The sequence below is a fragment of the Ochlerotatus camptorhynchus genome, unplaced genomic scaffold, assembly GCF_037179485.1.
Source record: "Ochlerotatus camptorhynchus isolate MF236.1 unplaced genomic scaffold, CSIRO-AGI_Acam_v1.1 ptg000191l, whole genome shotgun sequence".
NCBI lineage: Eukaryota > Metazoa > Arthropoda > Insecta > Diptera > Culicidae > Ochlerotatus > Ochlerotatus camptorhynchus.
The window spans coordinates 575,564-587,398 of NW_027040681.1; the positions used below are offsets into that span (position 1 = coordinate 575,564).

General features: G+C 36.8%; 1 pseudogene; it reads left to right on the forward strand.

The window, feature by feature from the left end:
- Positions 1-1,149: 1,149 nt before the first annotated feature.
- Positions 1,150-4,472, forward strand: LOC135702287 (uncharacterized; annotated as a pseudogene).
- The last annotated feature ends 7,363 nt before the right edge of the window (positions 4,473-11,835 follow it).

Below are 11,835 nucleotides of genomic sequence, written 5' to 3' on the forward strand. Positions count from 1 at the left end.
TCCTACCCCCCCCCCCCCCAACAATAACCCGAAAAAGACATGGACCTTGACGATCACTTTTTTCCGGGAAATAAATTTTAAACAAACCACAATTATTAGTAAAAACATAAGTTTTTCTCTTAATTTCTTCCCACACCAAAACTTTCAAATTTGAGAAAAAAATTGCTTGAAAGATCAATTCGATGATATTACGTAGGTGAATTACACACAACTGACGGTTAAACATATCTGGTACTCCTATATATGCAAATATATTAACATCCAAAGTCCATCCTTTTTTACATATTCTGCACAAAAGAAACTTTTTGCTCCGCCCCATTCATAAAAAACGGCGGGAAATCCTATCAGGTGGTTGCACATCGTTCTGCTTGACGCCTGCAGGGCTAAGAAAGTATGTTTTGTGCAGAATATGTAAAAACGGGGGGACGTCGGATGTTAACCTAACTGCATATATCATTGTATCATAGATAGAGATAGATAGATAGGTTCTACGTCATACTGCGGTCGTGTCTAGGACACAACCCTTTAATTTTTTTCTATAACTATCTTGAATCCAGTGTTCAAGCGGCCAACATAGGCTAGTCCTTCTGCTATATTGTCAAAGATAGAAGCAAAATTTATTCAAATGGGTCAAGTCTTGAAAACTAAGCTGTCACGCAGCTCCAGCTTGATACCTAATAAAAAAAAAAACAATATGTGGTATGGTGGCACGATTTGTGGTATCGTTCATGTATGACGCCTCTCCCACCCTTCATTAGGGTCGCTGACGCTCATTGCACGCTCTTTCGGTCTCCGGCTGATTGAATGGATGACGGAGTTTGACCACCGACGAACTGACGTGACTGCTCATACAAGCTACTTTCAAATCCGTCCCCAAGACGCCATATTTAAAATACGTTAAACACTACCGACACGAACCCGCGTATAATTTATATTGCCTTCGTTTGCTTGTCACCTCGTTTGACAGATCTGATCGCCCGTTAAAAAGTTCGAATCGCTCCTTTGACAATTCGATTTGCGGACAAATGAAATGCTCCTGTGGCATGTCAATCATGGAAAAAATCATTCACGTAACGTTCAATTTGAAATCACCAATGAACATTTTTTCGCTGTGATAAACAATCTCCGCAGCCCTGCCTGTGGAGAGTTACGCGTTCACGCAACAGGATAAGATGGAACGAAAACATGAAAAGGTTGACAGCGTTCATTGATGTTTATGTTCATCCATTGATTCATTCCCACGTTACTTGCTTCGCATTCTGAATGATTGTCAAAAGGATCGCAAATGAATGCATTCTTTCGTTCGCAAAGATTCTTCGCGAAAGATTCTAATCGCATAACGTTGCCGTGTTTTATTTAGCCAGAAGTGTACTTCTGTGTGCTGTTTCAATTTTACTAAATCATCAACCCGTGATCGCAAAAATCAAAGTAAGTAATTGACAATATAATAGATCTCTGCAATTCATATACACATATATACTATTAAAATTTCCAGAATGAAACGACGTTGTACGCAGAAAAACACCCTACTGCAGGTTATCCAGGTGGAAAACGGGAAGTTCCTTTGCAAAGCCAGTGAAAACTGTAATTATAAGCAAGATACGCTTATGCCGGGGAATTTTAAAAGGCATATTTTTAAAATGCACCAGGATGTTTACGGGGCAATGGATTTACCTGCTCCGCCAACTGAGAAAGCAGCTGAACCGGCTAAGAAAAAATCTAGAAAGCTACTTGTGGAAACGAACAGAGAAACCGTCCTTCTTGGCACTTTGCAGTTAGCTACTGTCAATCACCTCCCACATTCGTTCCCGGAAATGAAAGGATTCAAAACATTGGTAGGTCCTCTCTATGATGCCACCGGAATCACTGCCAATCGTAAAACTGTGGCCGGTTTGGTGGACAACTCAGCATGTATAGCTCGGCAGCTCATATCAGCAGAATTCAAACAACAACCGCTGATAACAATCGAAGTTGATGGAGCATCCAGAGGAAGCCGCCACTTCGTTGGAATCAGTGAGCGAATCATTATTGATTATAAAGTTGTAGTTCGTAATCTCGGTAAATATGTTTCTGATCAATTCACTTACCAACTAACGTGTAAGTTTATCGTACACGCTAGAGGAACTTTTGTGTTAACAAAACATTACAACGGGAGTGAGACAGGTTAGAAAGGCCCAAGAAAAATACCTTACAACTAAACCCTTAGGGCTAACAAGTATATTTTTTCCCTTGTTCGCCAGTGCAGTGGTCCAGGATACAAAATTATCAAGACAAAAGTTAGGTCAATCCTAATTTTTGAAACGACCAAAAGATTTCAAGCATAAAAACTTCACTCAAGACTCCAAATCTATAAAACTTACTAAAAGTTCTGTCTTCCTAATTTTCAATCCTAGAGCACTGTGCAGTGTTGATTTTTCGAAGCATGAATCGACGTAAGCAACCTTTGTAAGGTAAAATTTGATAGTCTTTGAAATTTGCTCCAGACTTCGGCGAATGGTGGGATGCTATGAAGTGATCTGCAAAATATCTGAGGATTTTTTTTTTTCCTTTTTAAATTTATTAAATTTGTTTTGCTTTAATTATAATTCTAGCCATCAAAGAGACTCAAGAAAGGCAAACGAAGGAAAACTTGAAGACGCTGATAGAAAATGTATTGGGTGATTTCGAAGTTAAACTGCATCAGGTGTATGCCGTCACTCACGACAACGGAGCAAATATGGTTGCCTCTGTTTCCGAGATGAAGAAGTCACTCGAGAAAGCTAACATCGATCTAAAATTTCTTACGGATCAAAGTTTCGAAGACACCTGCGATGAGGATATTGATCGTCCTGATACGGTAGATGGTGCGGATGAGCAAATCGAAGCTGACGATGCTGACTCCGAGGCAGATGATGAAGATGATGATTTTAATAATGGCAAAGATGGAAGAAATGAAACAACGGAGACTCCACCGGTCTCCACAGATCCCTTTGATGCCTCGATGCAGGACATTTTGGGTAGCGTTCGATGTGCAGCACATACTGCACAGCTGGCAGTATGGGACGTTATCAAGCCGTATGAAAAACGAATCCGAAAAATTCAAAAACTGGTTATTAAATTACGACAAACTGAATACCACAAATTCGTCAAGCAACATGATGCCACCTTCCACCGATCAGTAATAAGACCCGATGGAACAGCACCTATCTGATGTTGAAGTCTCTATTGAAGCAAAAACAATTCTTCAGCATGCTTAAAAAGGCTTATCCGGAAATTGGTAAGTATGCGATTTTTTATAATGTTTTTCATGATTGCTCATAAAGTTTTAAAATAGTGCTTTGAACTTTATTACACCTCTTTCCCATCGTTGCGTATTTTCCTATATCTTATACATGGCTCGTCATAAAACAAAGAACTTCCCTCTGCTCTTTAAACGTTGTTTTTAACGCTGCAATTGACAATCACTCAATTAGTTTTCTTTTTAATGATTACAGATTTCTCACCACATTGGAAATTCATTGAAAGATTTTGCGAGGCATTTGAAGCACCATTTGTTCTCACCATGCAACTTCAAAAGCGACACGTCGTATTGAGCGATTTCTATGCATACTGGCTAGTATGTCAGGCGAAATTGATTAGGTTGAAAGAAAATTGTTTAGCTCAACGACTACTTGAAGCATGTCAACGGCGTTTACAGAAGCTCACTGAATCAAATCAGTTCAAGGCCTGCGCATATCTTGACCCTCGATTCAATTTCCTGGGATCGAAAAGAATTTCATCGAAAAATAAAGAGCTTGTACAAGTAGGTTTTTTTTCTGCAGCTCATCATGTCTCTACTATGTTCTTATATGATATTTTTTCCATAATTTTGTAGGAGTTTCTTATTAAACTGCATGGTTGCGTTAACGGAAAAATCGATCAAACTGTTGATGCTCCAAGTATCCACACGGATGAAGATGATCTGGAGACTATTTTGGCAGGATTTTTTGACGAGGATTCACAAGGTAGCTCATCGTTGACAAGTAACACTTCTTTTGCTCAAAACCTGAAGCAGCTTGAGACGAGGGAGAAGGTACCCATCATTGAAACGTCGCGCCCAGGTCCATCTACCAGCTATGAGAAACCAGTGCATTTTGATCTGCTAGCATACTGGGAAGGTCAGAAGTTCACAAGCCCTGAACTTTGCAGAGTGGCTATGATTGTTTTATCGGCTTCAGCTACGCAGGTTTCAGTCGAGCGTGGTTTTAGTGCGTTGAAGTTAATGTTGAGTGATCAAAGAATGAATCTGACGGCTGGTGCTATCGAAAATGCTTTGCTACTCAAACTTAATCCAGACATTCTTCCTCGAATCGTGGCTTCGATTGATGGAGATCATATCTAGTAGATGATCTGTTTTTGAAGAAATAAAATCAAATTAAATAATCATATTTTGCACAAAATAATATCTCGATCTTTTTTATTTTTACCGATGTCACAAACAGACAGACGAAACATTCCAGAAACTGGTACCAACCTTATTCATCCGTGAACTTGTGTAGCCAAAATTTTGCATATTGTTCATACACACTTAGATTTTTTTGCCGAGATGGGCACCACCGAGCAGCTCGGCATTTTATTTTGCTGGAAATTCAGCAAAAAATGTGTTTGTTAGCTGAGATCTCGGCAAAATTCCCGTTTGTTAGCTGAATATCGGCAAGTTTTTCACTGAGATCCAGCAAAATAAAATGCCGAGCTGCTCGGTGGTGCCCATCTCGGCGAAAAAATCTAAGTGTGTAGGTGTGGATATGATTCGTGAGCATAACGCAAAACTTGTTTTTTAAAGGACGTCGTATAACGGTAAAATGGCGACGTTACATCTTCATTTGAATGTACTCTGAGAGACCACGATTGCATGGCTTTTATGTTGTCTAGCCTCTAGAAATCCAACAGCTGATTGACAATGGCACTCAAAAGTCGATCATATGTGAATTTGGCGGTCAATTTTACCAAGGGAAACTTGTTGGACTAAGGAATACCGTGAACGCATTGCTCTGTGATGAAGTTCTAACAACCGGTTCCTTGAAGAACACTGTAGCAAAAATAAACTTTGTATTACTGCAAAAAATGACATTTTGCGGAACGCATCGTGCTCTCTTGCCGTGCGGATCTATTTGCTTTTTGCTTAAGGAAGTGTTACTACTACCTAAAGCTACAACAAATTTAAACAGCACTTTTCAGTGCTCAACCTGTAAAATTTCTACCTTGTTCAACTCTTATTCCTCTTCGATCCTTGTTTGGACCCTACCCGAGGTAATCCTTCTTGGATATCGATTTGGAAAATTCCTCTTCGATCCTTCAGATTCTTATAGTAATCTGTTTGGAAGTCGATTTGGATAATCGCATAATCGCACTTTTCAGTGCTCAACCTGTAAAAATTTTCTACTTTGTTCAACTCCTCTTATTCCTCTTCGATCCTTGTTTGGACCCTACCCGAGGTAATCCTTCTTGGATATCGATTTGGAAAATTCCTCTTCGATCCTTCAGATTCTTATAGTAATCTGCTTGGAAGTCGATTTGGATAAAAAATTTACTGCCGCCATGGCGCCTAAACGCAAAAGAAAGGGGCAAACTCTTGACCCCCCTTCTGAAGAAATTAATTTGAGTAATCAATTTGATTTGCTCACGGATGATGAGAATGATCCATCATCCAAGAAAAATTCTAGTAAACTTTCCCGGCTTAATGCCAAGAAGGAAAAGGTTCCCCCTATTGTGATAACCACTACCGATTTCCATGCTCTTCGCATGGAACTTTTGAATTTCGTGAAAGTTAAGTTTTCACTACAAATTGGACGTCGGGGTGAATGCCGTGTATTGGCTGAAACCTTGGACGGATTTAACTGTCTTCTCAAGTATCTTACTGAGAAGAAGCACAAATTTTTTACTTACGACACCAAAACTGAACGTGTGTTCAAGGTTGTCATGAAAGGACTGCCCAGTGGTGAATCCCTGGATCAGATCAAAGATGAACTGGCAAAATTACTTGGAGTTGTGCCACTCCAAGTAATCAAAATGAAAATGAAATCCCGTCCTGGCGATTCGCGCAACGGGATTTCTAATGATTTTTATTTAGTTCACTTCAAGTCTAGTGAACTAAACAACCTTAAGGCCTTAGAAAAAGCTAGCCTTATGCTCCATGTCCGAGTGAAGTGGGAACACTTCAGGAAGACTGGAGGAAATTTCCAAAACCTCACTCAGTGCCGTAAGTGCCAGGGATGGGGTCACGGAACTAAAAATTGCTACATGCCAGCTAAATGCATGAATTGTGGTGATTCCTCTCACGCAAAGGACGACTGTCCTGTGAAGGAAGATCCTAAGAAATTTAAATGTTCAAATTGTGGTGAAAACCACAAATCCAATTTTTGGGAATGTAAGACTCGCAAAGCGATCCTACAATCTCGTTCTAACCGACAGGTAGGAAACGCTCCACGTTTCCGACCAGGTACAAATTCCTCTGCTGTTAACAACGGTCAGCGAGGAACAAATTCTACATTCGTACCCGTAGGTACAAATATCACCCCTGCTTCAAATGTTTCATCTGTACCTACTCCCCTCGCTGCTAACAATGTTCAGCGAGGTAATGGAGCTACCTATGCTGCTATTGCAGCGGGTAGAAATCAAAATACTAACCAACGTTCTAACGGAAATTTTGACAATTTTGACTTAGGAAGCATTACTGCCCCTAAAATGGAATTTTTACAGAATTCATTAATTGACATGATTTCTGATATGCTTAAATCTAACTCCATGTTTGATGCTATTCAAACTGGAGTAAAATTTGCTAATAATATTGTCATGACTTTAAAATTCAGTAATGGATTTTAAGGCATTAAACATTTTAAATTGGAATGCTCGATCTCTTAAAGATAATGAAGACGAGCTATTTAATTTTTTGAGAGTTCATAACGTGCATATTGCCGTTATAACTGAAACGTTCCTTAAACCTGACCATAAGGTTAAGAAGGACGCAAATTACTTGATTTATAGAAATGATCGTCTTGATGGACCCTGTGGTGGCGTTGCCATCATTATTCATAGACGAATCAAGCATAAAATTCTTTCTTCATTTGAAACCAAAGTTTTTGAAACTTTGGGAGTTTCTGTTGAAACAAAATTTGGACAACTTACGTTTATAGCTGCCTATTTGCCATTCCAATGCGTAGGCCAGCAAAAGAATTTTCTCAAGGGTGACCTCCAGAAACTTACCCGTCATAGGTCTAAATTCTTCATTATTGGTGATTTTAATGCAAAACACCGCTCATGGAATAATGCTCAAAGCAATTCCAATGGTAATATTCTGTTTGATAATTGTTCTGCAGGTTATTACACTATTCAATATCCAAACAGTCCAACATGCTTTTCTTCTGCAAGAAATCCCTCAACTATTGATTTGGTCTTAACTGATTCATGTCAACTTTGTAGCCAATTGGTTACCCATGCTGACTTCGGTTCTGATCACCTTCCAGTAACTTTTGAAATATCTCAAGAAATAATTTCTAATCCCAACAGCTCTACTTTCAATTACCATAGGGCTGATTGGGAGCAATATCGAACATTTATGGAATATAACTTCGATCCAAACATTCCTTTGCAAACCAAAGATGAAATTAATTATGCTCTTGAATCTCTGACTACTTCTATAGTTGAAGCAAGAGCTGCCTCAGTACCAAAATGCGAGGTTAAATTCGATTCAATTATAATAGACGATGATCTTCAGCTCTTGATCCGTCTTAAAAATGTCCGTAGGAGACAATTTCAAAGAACACGCGATCCTGCCATGAAAGTTATCTGGCGGGATTTGCAAAAACAAATTAAAAAGCGATTCTCTGCCCTGAGGAACAAAACTTTTGAAAATAATGTTTCTAAATTAGACCCGAGTTCCAAACCCTTTTGGAAACTCACAAAAATTTTGAAAAAATCTCAAAAGCCAATTCCAGCGCTTAAAGAAGGTGGTAAAATTTTGATCACAAATTTGGAAAAAGCTCAGAAACTTGCTAAGCAATTCGAGAGTTCCCATAATTTCAGTTTGGGTCTTACTAGTCCTATTGTCAATCAGGTTGCTCGGGATTTTCGGAATATTTTCTCTCGGGAAAATATTTTTGATGATTCCTGGGGGACTGATTTGGACGAAGTAAGGTCTATAACTAAAAAATTTCAAAATATGAAAGCTCCAGGTGATGATGGAATTTTCTATATCCTCATCAAAAAACTCCCAGAGAGTACCTTGTCTTTCCTGGTAAAATTATTTAACAGATGTTTCCATTTGGCATACTTTCCTGATAAATGGAAAAATGCAAAAGTTGTTCCAATTTTAAAACCGGATAAAAATCCAGCTGAAGCTTCTAGCTACCGTCCAATAAGTTTGCTTTCTTCAATAAGTAAACTTTTTGAAAAGATAATTTTGAATAGAATGATGCTTCACATCAATACGAACTCAATTTTTGCAGATGAGCAGTTTGGATTTCGCCATGGAGCATTTCTAGCTCAAATCGTTAAAAAAAATGTCAATTTTGTCTCGACCCCTTCTGATTTGAATGAAACATTGCTCACGTGTTTGCTGCTACTAATGGTTGCATTTTTCATTTAAATATGATTTTTTCCTCCAGAGTAACTTTTGAAAAGGGCGTATAAAAAAATTGATTATTTTTTTTTCAAAAAATCATAACTTGAAAACTATTGATCTGATCAAAACGGCATATGAGAACAAGTTTTAGGTAGTTAAATTATCTTTGCTGAAAAAAATACACTGAAAGAAAAAACTTCGTAAATTAGTATTTAAAAAACGTAAACGATGATTATCTCAAAACACCCCCCCTTCGATCTTTATAATTTTTTTTTTCAAAAAAATTGATGAAATACCCTTAAATTTCGTAAAAAGTGTATGCTGGTAACTTCCTTAAAAATAAATCTATAATTTTTTAAATTTTTGTTGATTTTTACAAGTTGATGAAAATGCATATTTTTTTGAAAAGTAACAATTTATTTGGATTCTACGCATAATTTTCGATAACTTTGCGTATAAAATTTTTTTTCCTAAGTCCAGCCGTTCTCAAGTTAATGCAAATTAAAAAAATATAATTATAACAATTTTCAACATTTTAGGCCATTTTCAAATGTTCGTCAAGATGTCCAGCAACGAGATTTTATTTCATGATTGTATATTAAAAAACAAAAAATTCATTCTCAGATATGGTAGCTGTCAGACTTACCCGTTTCTATCTAGAGGCAGCGGAAGAGAAGCACGTTGATGTGGTCAAATGAAAGATTTGTTGAGATAAAAAATCTTGACATTTTTGTTTGAAGATCTTCTTTACGACTATTTGCCCAGTCGTACAGTTGTTTAGGGTTCGTTATAGGGTGCTCGTGTTGCTTAGCTAAACTTGCTCTGGTTGCCATTCTCTTAAGGATACCGCCAATCGCATCACAAGGACCTTTGCCGTGTGAAGTTGCAAAAAAATGCCATTCAATTTCTACATTATGCTTATCTTTAAATCCACAAAGGCTAGCAATTTTTTTTATGTTTTTGTATTGCGATGCTGCTCCATCTGACATAAAAATACACTTTTGGACTGTTATTTGCAACTTTAAAAATTCTAATAATTTTGAGATAAGCAACTGAACTGCTACTGTGTCATGCTTTGAAATTGATATAGGTAGAGGTTTACAACACTTGAAATTGCTATCCATCGTAAAAAACTACTTGCTTTTTAACTTGAAACACTAAGAGAGATGAACTGAATGGAACAGGTGAAGATCGTCCCAATATATATATATATATATATATATATATATATATATATATATATATATGTAGCAGAATAATTACAATGTTGACATTATACCTATCTTCATTAGGTACAATTGATTATAGCAAACTTTTTTAAGTGTGAGTGTAAGAAGCCTCCACGGGGTGCCTTTTTATGTAGTTGTGATATCGCGGGATGAGCTCTTAAGGCACAATATGGTATACGTCAGAGAAGTACCTAGAGAATTTATCTCAATTACAGGTTTAATAACATATTTGTTTACCTGTTTATGTTTTGAGCCTCTGTTATGACATACACAATTCTATCCAGGTATACAACTAATAGAGGACAAAAAAAAGGCACATGAGTGGGTTTGTTGATTATTTGGGTATATTTGAGAGTATTTACTTATAAACTTGTTTCTTTTCCGCTGCGTCTAAATAGAAACGGGTAAGTCTGACAGCTACCATATTTGAGAATGAATTGTCTGTTTTTTAATATATATTCATGGAAAAACATCTCGTTGCTGGACATCACGACTAACATTTGAAAATGGCCCAAAATGTAGAAAATTATTATAATTATTTTTTTTTAAATTGCATTAACTTGAGAACGGCTGGACTTAAGAAAAAATTTTTTATATGCAATGTTTTTGAAAATTATGCGTAAAATCCAAATAAATTACTATTTTACTAAAAAATATGCAATTTTACCAACTTGTAAAAACCAACAAAAATTTCAAAAATTATAAAAAAAAATTTAAGAAAGTTACCAGCATACACTCTTCACCAAATATTAGGGCATTTTTTCAGTTTTCTTGAAAAAAAAAATTATAAAGATCGAAGGGGGGGTGTTTTGAGATAATCATCGTTTTACATTTTTTAAATACTAATTTACTAAGTTTTTCTTTCAGTGTATTTTTTTCAGCAAAGATAATTTAACTACCTAAAACTTTTTCTCAGATGCCATTTTGATCAGATCAATAGTTTTCAAGTTATGATTTTTTGAAAAAAAATAATCAATTTTTTTATACGCCCTTTTCAAAAGTTACTCTGGAGGAAAAAATCATATTTAAATGAAAAATGCAACCATTAGTAGCAGCGAACACGTGAGAAATGTTTCATTCAAATCGGAAACACTCATGACCAACCGGTTTGCGTTTTGGGCTGGAAATGCTCCATGGGCATTCAACTACTCATCAACTCTTAAGAGTTACCAATTTAATTCGTTCAAACAAATCTGAAGGCCACTCAACTGGAGTTGCTCTTCTAGACATAGAAAAAGCATTCGACAGTGTTTGGCATGAAGGTTTGATTGCTAAATTGAAAAAGTTTAATTTTCCACTTTACATTATGAAATTAGTTCAAAATTATTTAACTGACAGAACTCTGCAGGTAAATTATCAAAATTCCAAATCTAATCGACTACCTGTTAGAGCAGGAGTTCCTCAGGGTAGCATTCTTGGGCCTATATTGTATAAAATTTTCACTTCGGACCTCCCTGATTTGCCTCAGGGTTGCCACAAATCTTTGTTCGCTGATGACACAGGCATTTCCGCTAAAGGAAGAAGTCTTCGTGTTATTTGCAGCAGACTTCAGAAAAGTTTAGATATTTTCTCTTCTTATTTACAAAAATGGAAGATTTCTCCCAACGCTTCCAAAACTCAACTTATAATATTTCCACATAAGCCCAGGGCTTCCTTTTTGAAACCTAGTAATAGTCACATAGTCACTATGAACGGAGTTCCAATTTCCTGGTCAAACCAAGTGAAATATCTTGGATTAATACTTGACCATAAATTAACTTTTAAAGATCACATTGAGGGCATTCAAGCCAAATGTAACAAATATATAAAATGTTTGTATCCTCTTATTAACAGGAAATCTAAACTTTGCCTGACGAATAAACTTCTAATATTTAAACAAGTTTTTAGACCGGCCATGCTTTACGCTGTGCCAATATGGTCTAGTTGTTGCACTACCAGGAAAAAAGCACTTCAAAGGATTCAGAACAAAATTCTGAAGATGATTTTGAAGTTGCCTCCCTGGTACAGTACTACCGAAGTACATAGAAT